This window comes from Moschus berezovskii, chromosome Y (assembly GCF_049115385.1).
Source record: "Moschus berezovskii isolate FMDL1 chromosome Y, NW_MosBer_1.0, whole genome shotgun sequence".
NCBI lineage: Eukaryota > Metazoa > Chordata > Mammalia > Artiodactyla > Moschidae > Moschus > Moschus berezovskii.
The window spans coordinates 39,892,857-39,905,831 of NC_142489.1; the positions used below are offsets into that span (position 1 = coordinate 39,892,857).

At 43.5% G+C, this 12,975-nt stretch overlaps 1 pseudogene; it reads right to left on the bottom strand.

Moving 5' to 3' along the window:
• Positions 1 to 11,011: 11,011 nt before the first annotated feature.
• LOC148773103 (serine/threonine-protein phosphatase 2A 65 kDa regulatory subunit A beta isoform pseudogene) lies at positions 11,012 to 12,739 on the bottom strand (annotated as a pseudogene).
• Between the last annotated feature and the right edge of the window lie 236 nt (positions 12,740 to 12,975).

Consider the following 12,975-nt stretch of genomic DNA (forward strand, 5'->3'; position numbering starts at 1 on the left):
TGATGAGAGTGAAAGAGGAGAGTGAAAAAGTTGGCTTTGAGCCAACATTCAGAAAACTAAGACCATGGATTCTGGTCCCATCACTTCATGGGAAATAGATGGGGAAACAGTGGAAACAGTGTCAGACTTTATTTTTGGGGAGCTCCAAAATCACTGCAAATGCTGATTGGAGGCAGGAAATTAGAAGACGCTTACTCCTCGGAAGGAAAGTTATGACCAACCTAGATGGCATATTAAAAAGCAGAGACATTACTTTGCCAACCAAGGTCCATCTAGTTAAGGCTAGAGTTTTCCCCTGGTCATGTATGGATGAGAGTATTGGACTGTGAAGAAAGCTGATCGCCGAAGAATTGATGCTTTTGAACTGTGGTGCTGGAGAAGACTCTTGAGAGTCCCTTGGACTGCAAAGAGATCCAACCAGTCCATTCTAATGGAGATCAATCCTGGGTGTTCATTGGAAGGACTGATGCTAAAGCTGAAACTGCAATACTTTGGCCACCCCATGCGATGAGTTGTTTCACTTTAAAAGAGTCTGATGCTGGGAGGGATTGGGGGTGGGAGAAGATAGGGATGACAGAGAAAGAGATGGCTGGATGGCATCATCGACTCGATAGCCATGAGTTTGAGTGAACTCCGGGAGTTGGTGATGGACAGGGAGGCCTGGTGTGCTGTGATTCATGGGGTCGCAAAGAGTAGGACATGACTGAGGGACTGAAATGAACTGAACATCCTTTCTCAATGATCCATTGGATGTTGGCAATTTGATCTCCCGTTCCTCTGCCGTTTTTAAAACCAGCTTGAACATCTGGAATTTCATAGTTCACGTATCACTGAAGCTGGGCTTGGAGAATAAAAAGCATTATTTTACTAGCACATGAGATGAGTGCAATTGTGGGGTAGTTTGCACATTCTATGGCATTGCCTTTCTTTGGGGTTGAAAAGAATATTGGCCTTTTCGAGTCCTGTGGCAACTGTGGAATTTTCCAATTTAGCTGGCATATTGAGTGCAGCACTTCTAAAACATCATCTTTCAGGATTTGAAAAAGCTCAACTGAAATTCCAACACCTACACTAGCTCAGTTGACTAAGGCCCCCTTGACTTCACATTCCAACATGTCTGGCTGTAGGTGAGTGATCACACCATCGTGATTATCTGCGTTGTGAAGATCTTTTTTGTACAGTTCTTCTGTGTATTCTTACGACCTCTTCTTAATAGTTTCTTCTTCGGTTAGATCCCTACCGTTTCTGTGCTTTATTGAGCCCATCATTGCATGAGATGTTCTCTTGGGATCGCCAATGTTCTTGAAGAGATCTCTAGTCTTTTCCATTCTATTGTTTCTATTCTTTTTTTTGCACTGATCCCTGAGGAAGGCTTTCCTTTCTCTCCTTACTTTTCTTTAGAAATCGGCATTCAAATGGATATATCTTTCATTTTTTCCTTTACTTTTTGTTTCCATTTTTTTTAAAGCTATTTGTAAGGCCTCCTCAGTCAGTCATTCATTTTTCACATTTCTTTACCTGGGGATGGTCATGATCCCTGTTTCCTGTCAATGGAAGGTACCTCCATCCATAGATCATCAGGCACTCTGTCAATCGAATCTAGTCCCTTACATGTATTTTGCACTTCCAGTGTATAGTTATAAGGGATTTGATTTAGGTCATATCTGAATGGTCTAGTGGTTTCCTCCACTTTCGTCAACTTCTGTCTGAATTTGACAATAAGGAGCTGATGATCTGAGCCATAGTCAGCTTCCTGTCCTGTTTTTGCTGACTGTATAGAGCTTCTCTAATTTGGCTACAAAGAGGATAATCAATCTGATTTCAGTGTCTACCATCTGATGATGTCCATGTGTAGAGTCTTCTCTTGTGTTGCTGGAAAAGGGTGTTTTCATGACCAGTGTTATCTCTTGGCAGAACACTATTAGACTTTGCCGTGCTTCATTTTGTACTCCAAGGTCAATTTGACTGGTACTCTAGGTGCTTCTTGACTTCCTACTTCTGCCTTCCAGTCCCCTATAATGAAAAGGACATCTTTTTTGAATGTTAGTTTAGAAAGTCTTATAGGTCTTTAAAAAACTTTCAACTTCAGCTTCTTCCACGTTGCTGATCAGAGTAAAGTTTTGGATTACCGTTTATTGAATCATTTGCCTTGGAAAAGAACAGAGATCATTCTGTCATTTTTGAGATTGTACCCAAGTACTGCATTTTGGACTCTTTTGTTGCGTATGATGGCTACTCCACTTCTTCAAATGGATTCTTGCCACAGTTACAGATATAATGGTCATGTAAGTTAAATTCTCCCATTCCAGTCCACCTTAGTTCACTGATTCCTAGAATGTCAATGTTCACTCTTGCCATCTCCTGTGTGGCCACTTCCAATTTGCCTTGATTCAAGGACCTAACATTCCAGGTTCCTATGCTATATTGCCCTTTACAGCATGAAACCCTGATTCCATCACCGTCCCATTCCAACTGGTTGTTGATTTTGCTTTGGCTCAATTGCTTCATTATTTCTGGAGGTATTTCTCCACGGATCTCTAGAAGCATATTGTGAACCTACCAAGGGTTCATCTTCCAATGTCCTATCTTTTTGTTTTCATGGTCTTCATGTGGTTTTCAAGGCAAGAATCCTGAAGTGGTTTGCCTTTCCCTTTTCTAGTGTACCACATTCTTTCAACTTTGGTGAAGGGCTGTCATCAGGTAAAAGGCAATTTCTTCTTGGAGAAAACTCTATTGCAAACCTAGACATTGTATTGAGAAGAGACATTCACCTTGGTAACAAAGGCCTCCACTTCACAAGTCCCTGTTGTTTATCCAGTAGTCATGTGAAGATGTGGGAGCTGGAATATAAAGAAGACTGAGAGAAGAAGATTCGATGACTTTCAACTGTGCTGCTGCCGAAGACGCTTCATTTCAGTTCAGTCGCTCAGTCATGTCCAACTCTTTGTGACCCCATCAACATGGCAGGCCTCCCTTTCCAACACCATCTCCCAGAGACCACCCCAACTCATGTCCATTGATTAGCAATGCCATCCAAGCATCTCATCCTCTACCATCCCCTTCTCCTCCTGCCCTCAATCTTACCCAGCATCACGGTCTTTTCCAATGAGTCAGCTCTTCGCATCAGGTGTCCAAACTATTGGAGTTTCAGCTTTACGGTGTTACATTCCAACGCATACCCAGGGCTCATCTCCTTTAGGATGGACTGGTTGGATCTCCTAGAAGTCCAAGGGGCTCTCAAGAGTCTTCTCCAAAACCACAGTTTAAAAGCATCAATTTTTCGGCGCTAAGCTTTTCTTACAGTCCAACGTTCCCATTCATACATGACCACTGTATAAACCATAGCCTTGACTAGATGGACCTTTGTTGGCAAACGAATGTCCCTCCTTTTTATTATGCTATCTTTGTTGGTTATAACTTTCCTTCCAAGGAGAAAGCATCTTTTAATTTGATGGCTGCAATCACCATCTGTAGTGATTTTGAATCTCCAAAAAATAAAGACTCTTAAGGATCCCTTGAATTGCAAGGATATTAAGCCAATTGATCCTAAAGGAAATCAACCCTACGTATTCAATCGAACGACTAATGATGAAGTTGAAAATTCAGTTTTGGCCAGCTCATGCAAAGTGTCAATTCACTGTAAATGTCCATGATGCTTTTAAAGATTGGTGACAGGAAAAGAAGGGAGTAATAGAGGATGATATGGTAGGACCATATCTGAAATACAATGGGCATGCATTTGAACAAACTCTGGGAGATAGTGAACGATAGAGAGGCCTGTTGCACATGTGTCACAAAAGAGTTGAAGACAACTTGTTGACTGAGCAACGACACTCAATGTCTCTAGAGTTGCTTCTTCAAATCACTCTCAGTTCAGTTCAGTTCAGTTCAGTTGCTCAGTCGTGTCCTACTCTCCACGACCCCATGAATCACAGCACGCCAGGCCTCCCTGTCCATCACCAACTCCCGGAGTTCACTCAAACTCATGTCCACAGAGTCGGTGATGCCATCCAGACATCTCATTCTCCGTCGTCCCCTTCTCCTCCCGCCCCCAAACTTTCCCAGCATCAGTCTTTTCCAGTGAGTCAAGTCGTCATATGAGGTGGCCAAAGTATTGCAGCTTTAGCTTTAGCATCAGTCCCTCCAATGAACATCCAGAATTGATCTCCTCTAGAATGGACTGGTTGGATCTCCTTGAGGTACAAGGGACTCTCAAGAGTCTTCTCCAACACCACAGTTCAAAAGCATCGATTCTTCGGCGATCAGCTTTCTTCACAGTCCAACTCTCACATCCATACATGACCACGGGAAAAACCATTGTCTTGACTAGACGGACCTTGATTGGCAAAGTAATGTCTCTGCTTTTTAATATACTATCAAGGTTGGTCATAATTTTCCTTCCAAGAAGCAAACGTCTTTTAATTTCATGGTTGCAATCAGCATCTGCAGAAATTTTGGAGCCCCAAAAAATAAAGTCTGAAACTGTTTCCACTGTTTTTCCATCTATTTCCCATGAAGTGATGGGAACAGATGCCATGATCTTTGTTTTCTGAATGTTGAGCTTCAAGCCAACCTTTTCACTCTCCTCTTTCACTTTCATCAAGAGGCTTTTGAGTTCCTCTTCACTTTCTGCCATAAGGGTAGTGTCATCTGCATATCTGAGATTATTGATATTTCTCCCGGCAATCTTGATTCCAGCTTATGCTTCTTCCAGCCCAGCGTTCCTCATGATGTACTCTGCATATAAGTTAAATAAGCAAGGTGACACTCTAACATATATTTAATGAAAGTAATAACAAATATCAACTAAGGTGGTTAATAGAAGATGGTATAATGCATTTTTAAAGAAAATATGGGAACTGTAGGCTCTAAAAGAAACAAATCTTTGAATTGAATAAATTTTAAGTATTAGTGTGAAGGAAGAGACAGGAAGATGGAGGAGGAATAGCACGGGGAGACAACTTTCTCCCCCACAAATTCATCAAAAGAATATTTGAATGTTGAGTAAATTCCACAAAACAAATTCTGAAGGCTGGCAGAGGACATCAGGCACTCATAAAAGCAAGACATTGTCTTCAAAAGGAGGTAGGAAATAACATAAAAGATAAAAAGTGAGAGAAAAGAGGGAGGGATGGAGATTTGTCCCGGAAAGGGAGGTTTAAAAAAAGAGAGAAGTTTCCAGACACTGGAAACACTCACTGGTGAATCTGTGGCAACCCTTGGAACCTGAGAGGGCAACATAACCAGAAGAAACAATAAATAAATAATTAAAATCTACAGACTACGTGCCCAGTAGTAGCTCCATGGGAGAAGCAGTGCAGCCGCCCACACCCCCCCTAGAAAGCTGGGACTGGGCAGGGAGGCGCGGGCTGCATCCCTTAGAGTAAGGACCGGGCCTGAATGCCCTGAGGGCAATCTGAGGGAACTAACTTAAGATAGATAAGCAGACTGTGTGATAGTTACCTCGTGAAATGGCGAAAACCCCCAAGCTAAGACATTTCCAGGGCCACTCAGAGAACAAAGGACTGAACAGTGCTAGCCAGCTGTGGTCAGCCCATCCACCATCCCCAGCTAAGACGGCAGGGGAGGACAGCCAGAGCAGGAAGCAGGCAATCGTGGCACCAGAGAGGCATCTGATACCAAGCTTCAAGCAGGCCTTGTTGCTAACCAAGATTTCTTGGGTTCTGGCCAGTCAATATCAGCCTGAGAGGGTGTGCTGGTGGTACGCCCAGAAAACCGAGGAGCAGGGATTGGGGAGGGAATAAGTCACAGTGACTCTGCTGGTCAAACACCTGCTCACCTGAGCTGCTCAGACCAGGAAGGGCAAAAAATTCAGGCCCAACTGAGTCTAAACCTTTGTGGAGTACCCGAAAATCAGAAGCTGAGTGGCTTAGACCATGGATGTACATCCAACCCAGCGACAGCCTCGGATTGTTCCCAGCAGAGCAATCTAGAGCCTGTGCAGTGTAGACTGGGACAGCACACATGCCGTGAGCAGGGGTAAACCCAGTGTGGCTGAGACATTGCAAGCACTCCCCACAGATGCCACTGGTATTTGTCTGCAGCTTACCTCCCTCCCCACAGCACGACTGAACAGGTGTGCCTAAAAAAATTGTCTACCACTGCCGCCTTGTGTCAGGAAGGGAATTAGACACTGAAGAGACCAGCGAACAGAAGAAGCTTAAACAGAAGGAACTGCGTAGGAAGAGACAGATGGAGAAGTCTTGAGCCTACTGCAAAAATAAGACTGAAAACCAGAGCCAGAGGCTTAAGTCCAAATCCTGAGAACACCAGAGAACTGATTTTCTAGGGAACATTAATTGAAGGAGCTCATCAAATGCTTCCATACCTACACTGAAAGCAGGCAACACCAAAGGGTCAACAAGTTTCAGAGAAAGACTTTCCACACAAATTCTCCAGCAACACAGGAGAACAGCACTGAGCTTCGATATACAGGCTTCCCAAAGCCACTCCAAACCCACTGATAACTCAAAACTCATTACTGGACACTTCATTGCACTCCAGAAAGAAGAAATCCAGCTCCACCCACCAGAACACCGACACAAGCTTCACTAACTAGGGAAACTTAAAAAGCCACCCATCCAAGGCCACACACAGCATTGAAACTGCACAATAAAGAAAATTCCACAAGCTGCCAGAAGACTGAAAGGCCACCACAAACAGAACAATATAAGCAAGATGAAGAGGTAGAGAAATACTCAGCAAGTAAAGGAACAGTACAAAGGCCCAGCCAAAAAAAAAAAAAGAGTAAGTTTTAGGGAATCTACCTGATAAATAATTATGAATATTGACAATGAAAATGATTCAAAATCTTGATAACAAACTGGAATTACAGAAAAATAACCTCTAGATAATTATCGAGAAGATGCAAAAAACATTTAATAAGGATCTAGAGGAAATAAAAAAGAGTGACTATATAATGAATAATGCAATAGATGAAATCCGAAACACTCTGGAGGGAACCAATAGTAGAATAATGGAGAGAGAAGATAGGATAAGTGAGGTAGAAGATAGAATTGTAGAAATAAATGAAACAGAGAGGAAAAAAGAAAAATGAATTCAGTGAAATGAAGACAATCTCTGAGACCTCTGGGACAATGTTAAATGCCCCAACATTCTAATCATAGAAGTCCCAGAAGAAAAGACAAAAAGAAAGACCATGAGACAATACTTGAGGAGATAAGAGTTGAAAACTTCCCTAAAATGGGGAAGGAAATAATCAAGTCCAAGAAACACAGAGAGTCCCTAACAGGATAAACCCAAGGCCAAATTCTCCAAGGCAAACATGAATCAAACTAACAAAAATCAAACACAACGAACAAATATTAAAAGGCGCAAGGGAAAACCAACAAATAAAACACATGGAGATTCCCAGAAAGATAACAAGTGATCTTTTACCAAAAACTCTTCAGGCCAGGAGGCAATGACACGACATACTTAAAGTGATGAAAGAAAGTAACCTACAGCCCAGATGATTGTACCCAGCATGGATTTCATTCAAATATGAAGGAGAAATCAAAAACCTTACAAACAAGCAAAAGCTGAGAGAATTCAGCATCACCAAACCAGCTCTCCAATAAATGCTAAAGGATCTTCTCTTGACAGGAAACACAGAAAAGGTATGTAAACTTGAACCCAAACAGTAAAGAAAATGGCAATGGGATCATACCTATCAATATTTACCTTAAATGTAAATGGGTTGAATGTCCCAAACAAAAGGCAAAGACTGGCTGAATAGATACAAAAACGAGACCCTTATCATGTTGTCTGCAAAAGACCCACCTCAAAACAAGGGACACATACAAACTGAAAGTGAAGTGCTGGAAAAAGATATTTCATGCAAATAGAGACCAAAAGAAAGCAGGAGTAGCAATATTCATATCAGATAAAATAGACTTTAAAACAAAGGATGTGAAAAGAGACAAAGAAGGAAACTACATATTGATCAAAGGATCAATCCAAGAAGAAGATATAGCAATTATAAACATATGCACCCAACATAGGAGCACCGCAATATGTAAGACAGTTACTAACAAGTATGAAAGGCTAAATTAACAACAGCGCAATAATAGTGGAAGACTTTAATACCCCACTCACACCTATGTATAGATCAACTAAACAGAAAATTAACAACGAAACACAAACTTTAAATGATACAATAGACCAGATAGATCTAATAGATATCTATAGGGCATTTCACGGCAAAACAAAGAATGTCTCCTTTTTCTAAAGTGCACACAAAACCTTTTCCAGGATAGATCACATCCTGGGCCATAAATTTTGACTTGGTAAATACAAAAAAAAAAAAAAAAATTGAAAATTTTCAAGCATCTTTTCTGCCCACAGTGCAGAAAGATTTGATCTCAACTACAGGAGAAAAACTATTAAAAATGCCAGCATACAGAGGCTGAACAACACGCTGCTGAATAGCCAACAAATCATAGAAGAAATCAAAAAAGAAATCAAAATGTGCATAGAAATGAATGAAAATGGAAACACAACAAACCAAATCTTATGGAACACTGTGAAAGCCATGCTAAGGGGAAAGTTCATAGAAATATAGGCGTACCTCAAGAAACAAGAAAATAGTCAACTAAATAACCTAACGCTACATCTAAAGAAACTAGAAAAGGAAGAAATGAAGAACCCCAGGGTTAGCAGAAGGAAAGAAATCTTAAAACTAAGCAGAAATAAATGCAAAAGAAATAAAAGAGACCATAGCAAAAATCAGCAAAACCAAAAGCTGGCTCTTTGAGAGGGTAAATAAAATTTACAAACCACTAGCCAGACTCATCACGAAACAAAGGGAGAAAATCCAAATCAATAAAACCAGAAAAGAAAAAGGAGAGACCACAATAGACAACACAGAAATATAAAGGATCATAAGAGACTGCTATCAGAAATTACATGGCCATAAAATTGACAACTTGGAAGAAATGGACAAATTCTTAGAAAAATACAACTTTTCAAAACTGAACCAGGAAGACATACAAAATCTTAACAGACCCATCACAAGCACGGAAATCGAAGCTGTAATCAGAAATCTCCCAGCAAACAAAAGCCTAGGGCCAGAAAGCATAACAGCTGAATTCTACCAAAAATTTAGAGAAAAGGTAACATCTATTCTACTCAAACTATTCCAGAAAATTGCTGAGGAAGGGAAACTTCCAAACTCATTCCACGAGGCCACCATCACCCTAATCACAAAACCTGTCAAAGATCTCACAAAAACAGAAAACTACAGCCCAATATCACTGATGAACATAGATGCAAAATTCCTTCACAAAATCCTGACAATCAGAATCCAACAACACATTAGGAAGATCATACATGATGACCAAGTGGGCTTTATCCCAGGAATGCAATGATTCTTCAATATCAGTATATCAATCAATGTAATACAGCACATTAACAAACTGAAAAAAAATGAATATCTCAATAGATGCAGAGAAAGCCTTTGACAAAATTCAGCATGGATTTATGATAAAAACCCTCCAGAAGATGGGAATAGAAGGAACATACCTCAACATAATAAAAGCTATATACAACAAACCCACTGCTGCTGCTGCTGCTAAGTCACTTCAGTCGTGTCCCACTCTGTGTGACCCCATAGACCGAAGCCCACCAGTCTCCCCCTTCGCTTGGATTCTGCAGGCAAGAACACTGGAGTGGATTGCCATTTCCTTCTCCACTTCCCTATGCAAAATCCCATTCATGAATGCCTGTGTAAAACATTTCAAACAAGGGCAATGTATGATCAGACAAAACACCACAAGTTAACAGGCAGTATATGTCATCTTAACATTTAAAATATTAAAAATTACATATTAACTGGTCTTACTTGTGATATGACATGACTGAGCAACTTAACTGAACTGAATTGAACTGACAGGAAGAAACCTCGTATGGTTTACAATGCTGTTCTTAATTCCTAGGGTTTTAAATCTACGTGATACTAAAAATATCCCAGTATTTTGGTGAGTATTTTGGTACCTAATCGCTCAGTTTCTTATATATTATTTCTGGTATGGGAGTAGTAAGCTAAAGAGGCTCTAATTTTGTCATGCTTGTGGGCTTTTCAGTATTCTTGTGGGAGGCTTCATTAGACTTGATCTTCATGAAGCCTATGCTAATATGACAAACCCACAGCAAACATTATCCTCAATGGTGAAAGATTGAAAGCATTTCCACTAAAGTCAGGAACAAGACAATGGTGGCCACTCTTACCACTACTGTTCAACATAGTTCTGGAAGTTTTGGGCACAACAATCAGAGCAGAAAAATACATAAAATGAATCCAAACTGGAAAAGAGGTAAAACCCTCATTGTTTGCCAATGACATGATCCTCTACTCAGAAAACCCTAAAGACTCTACCAGAAAACTACTAGAGCTAATCAATGAATACAGTAATGTTGTAGGATATAAAATCAACACACAGAAATTCCTTGAATTCCTATATACTAATAATGAGAAAATAGAGAAATTAAGGAAACTATTCCATTCACTGTTGCAACGAAAATAATAAAATACTTAGAGATATATCTACCTAAAGCAACAAAACGCTTCTTTTTTTTTAATATCTAGACATTTATTTCTCTGTGAAAAAGGGGGAAAGGGAATAAAATAAAAACTGCACAACTAACACAAAAAACCACCAGGAGGAAGGGAGGGAGGCAGAGGAGATGGGGGAGGGGCCCCCATGCAGCACCACTGGCTGGCGACCGGGGTGCTCGCCCCACTCCCCACCTGGCGGGAGCGGCCCCGTCCTCCCAGGGCTCTGCTCCGTCCCACCCTGTGCACCCCCAGCCCCGTGAGGGGTGGACGTGAGAAGTCGGAGTCCCGGTCTGAGGGAGGAACCGTGCCAGGGGAGGGACCTGGGGTCAGAGCATGCACGGGGAGTAACAGCCAAGGACCCCCACTGTCCCCCCAGGGAGGGGCCTGGTGGGGGAGGGTGGGCACCGTAGGCCAGCGGTGGGTCCTCTTCCAGCATCAGGGGAGAGACAGAACAGTCAGAGCCTCCTGGGCGAAGTACTTGACGTCCACGTCCTGGTTCTGGGTCAGCTTCTCAAGGACGGGCTTGACCTCGCTCTGCAGCGTGCTGTTGTCCAGGATGTGCCCGATCTTCTACAGGGACTTGGCCACGTTGAAGCGGATGTTGGCAACAGAGTCCCCGGCCATGTGCAGCACGGTGGGCAGTATGTGCTTGTTGGTGATGTCCTGCCCGCAGATCTCAGACAGCACATTGATACAGAAGAGTGTGGTCATGCGGTGCAGGGAGTTGGGGTCCCCAGACATGGCCAAGACCTTGGGGATGATAGTCGCATGGGCCCACTCCTTCCCAAACCTCTCCACCACCTTCTTGAGGTTGCTGGTAGCCGCCTCGCGGATGGCATAGACATGATCCACAAGCCAGGCCATGCACAAAGATTTGAATTTCTCATCAAAGAACTCCACCCCCAGTTGTCCCGCCAGCAGAGGGATATACTTGATGATGGCCAGCCGCACCCGCCACTTGGCATCCTCCGCCAGCTCCACGGTGGCAGGGAGTAGGGACTTCAACAGCTGCCTGAAGCCGATCACCTCGTTCATGCAGTCCAGGTTGGAGATGATGTTCAGCCGCACCTCAGGGCACTCGTCCTTCAACTGGGCCAGGAAGAGGTGCAGGAGGTGCTTGATTGTGCTGTCTTTGCCCGGGATTGGAAAGAGGCCCATGATGATGGAGGCCAGGGCTGACTTGACGAGATGGTTGGCATCAGACACCAGCACCTTGATGCAGGGCAAGATCTGGGTCATGATCACATTCTCCCGACAGTCAACGGAGAGATTTCCACAGAATTCTTTGACGTTGTGGGAGGCGGCAACCTTCACCTCAGTCAGCCTCACAGTCTTTCATCAGGTTCTGGAAGGAAGGACTCAGGTTCTTCTGGGTGATTTCAGGCCCCACTGCTTTCTGGAGCCCTGTGAACTTGTCGGCCACCATGTAACGGACGCGCCAGGACTTGTCCTCGGTAGCCTGGCACAGGGTGGGCATCACCAGGTCCTCCAGGGCCTCCTGGGGCAGGAATTGGGCGATGTTCACGCATGTCTCCACTGCTAGCAGCCCCATCTCGCTCTTGATGTTGTCCAGCTCCAGCACCTTGGCGAACTCCCCAACCTTGGAGGCTGTGGGTCACAGCACCATGGGGGTGTCATCTGAACATAGGTTCTGGAAGTACTGTTGAAGCTCTGCCTTGATGGCCCTTGACACACGGGGGTAACAGACAGAGAAGAGGCCGCAGGCTTAAGTGTGGGAGGTGAACCAGGCTCCGCCCGCCAGCCACTTCACCAGGGGCACGAAGTGGACCTCAAGGTCGGAGGGGGAGTGCTCATGCGAGATGTCCCGCAGGGATTCCATTGCCTTATCCAGCACACCGTCTCCTCCACCGTGGCCAGCAACTTCAGGGGCAGCAGCAGGCAGTGCATGTACTTGAGGCCACTCAGCAGAGTGGTAAAAGTGCCCAGCTGCTCTGCCAGGTCCAAAAGGACCTCGTCCTCATCATAGACTGTTTCTGTAAGGAAGGGCAGAAGTTTACCGTGGGCCCTTTCGACCCCAAGGGTCAAAGCAATGGTGGACAGCTTCTAGATGCTGTTGGGGCAAAGCTGAACATCCTCTTTGTGGAGCTCGTCTATGAGCACCGTGATGGGGTAGAACGAGTGGTTGCTGTTGGCTGCCGCCATCTTGGGCCCGTCCCCTTCCTGTCAAGACTGAGGCCAGTGCCGTGCTAAAACTGGGATAGGGAGGGGTTGGGCTGGGAGGAGGAAAGGAACAAAAGACTTCTATAGAAAATTATAAGACACTGGTGAATGAAATCAAATAGGACACTAATAGATGGAGAAATATACCATGTTCATGGATTAGAAGAATAAATATTGTGTGCCAGGAGCCAGTGAGGGTAATCCTACCCGTGGCAATG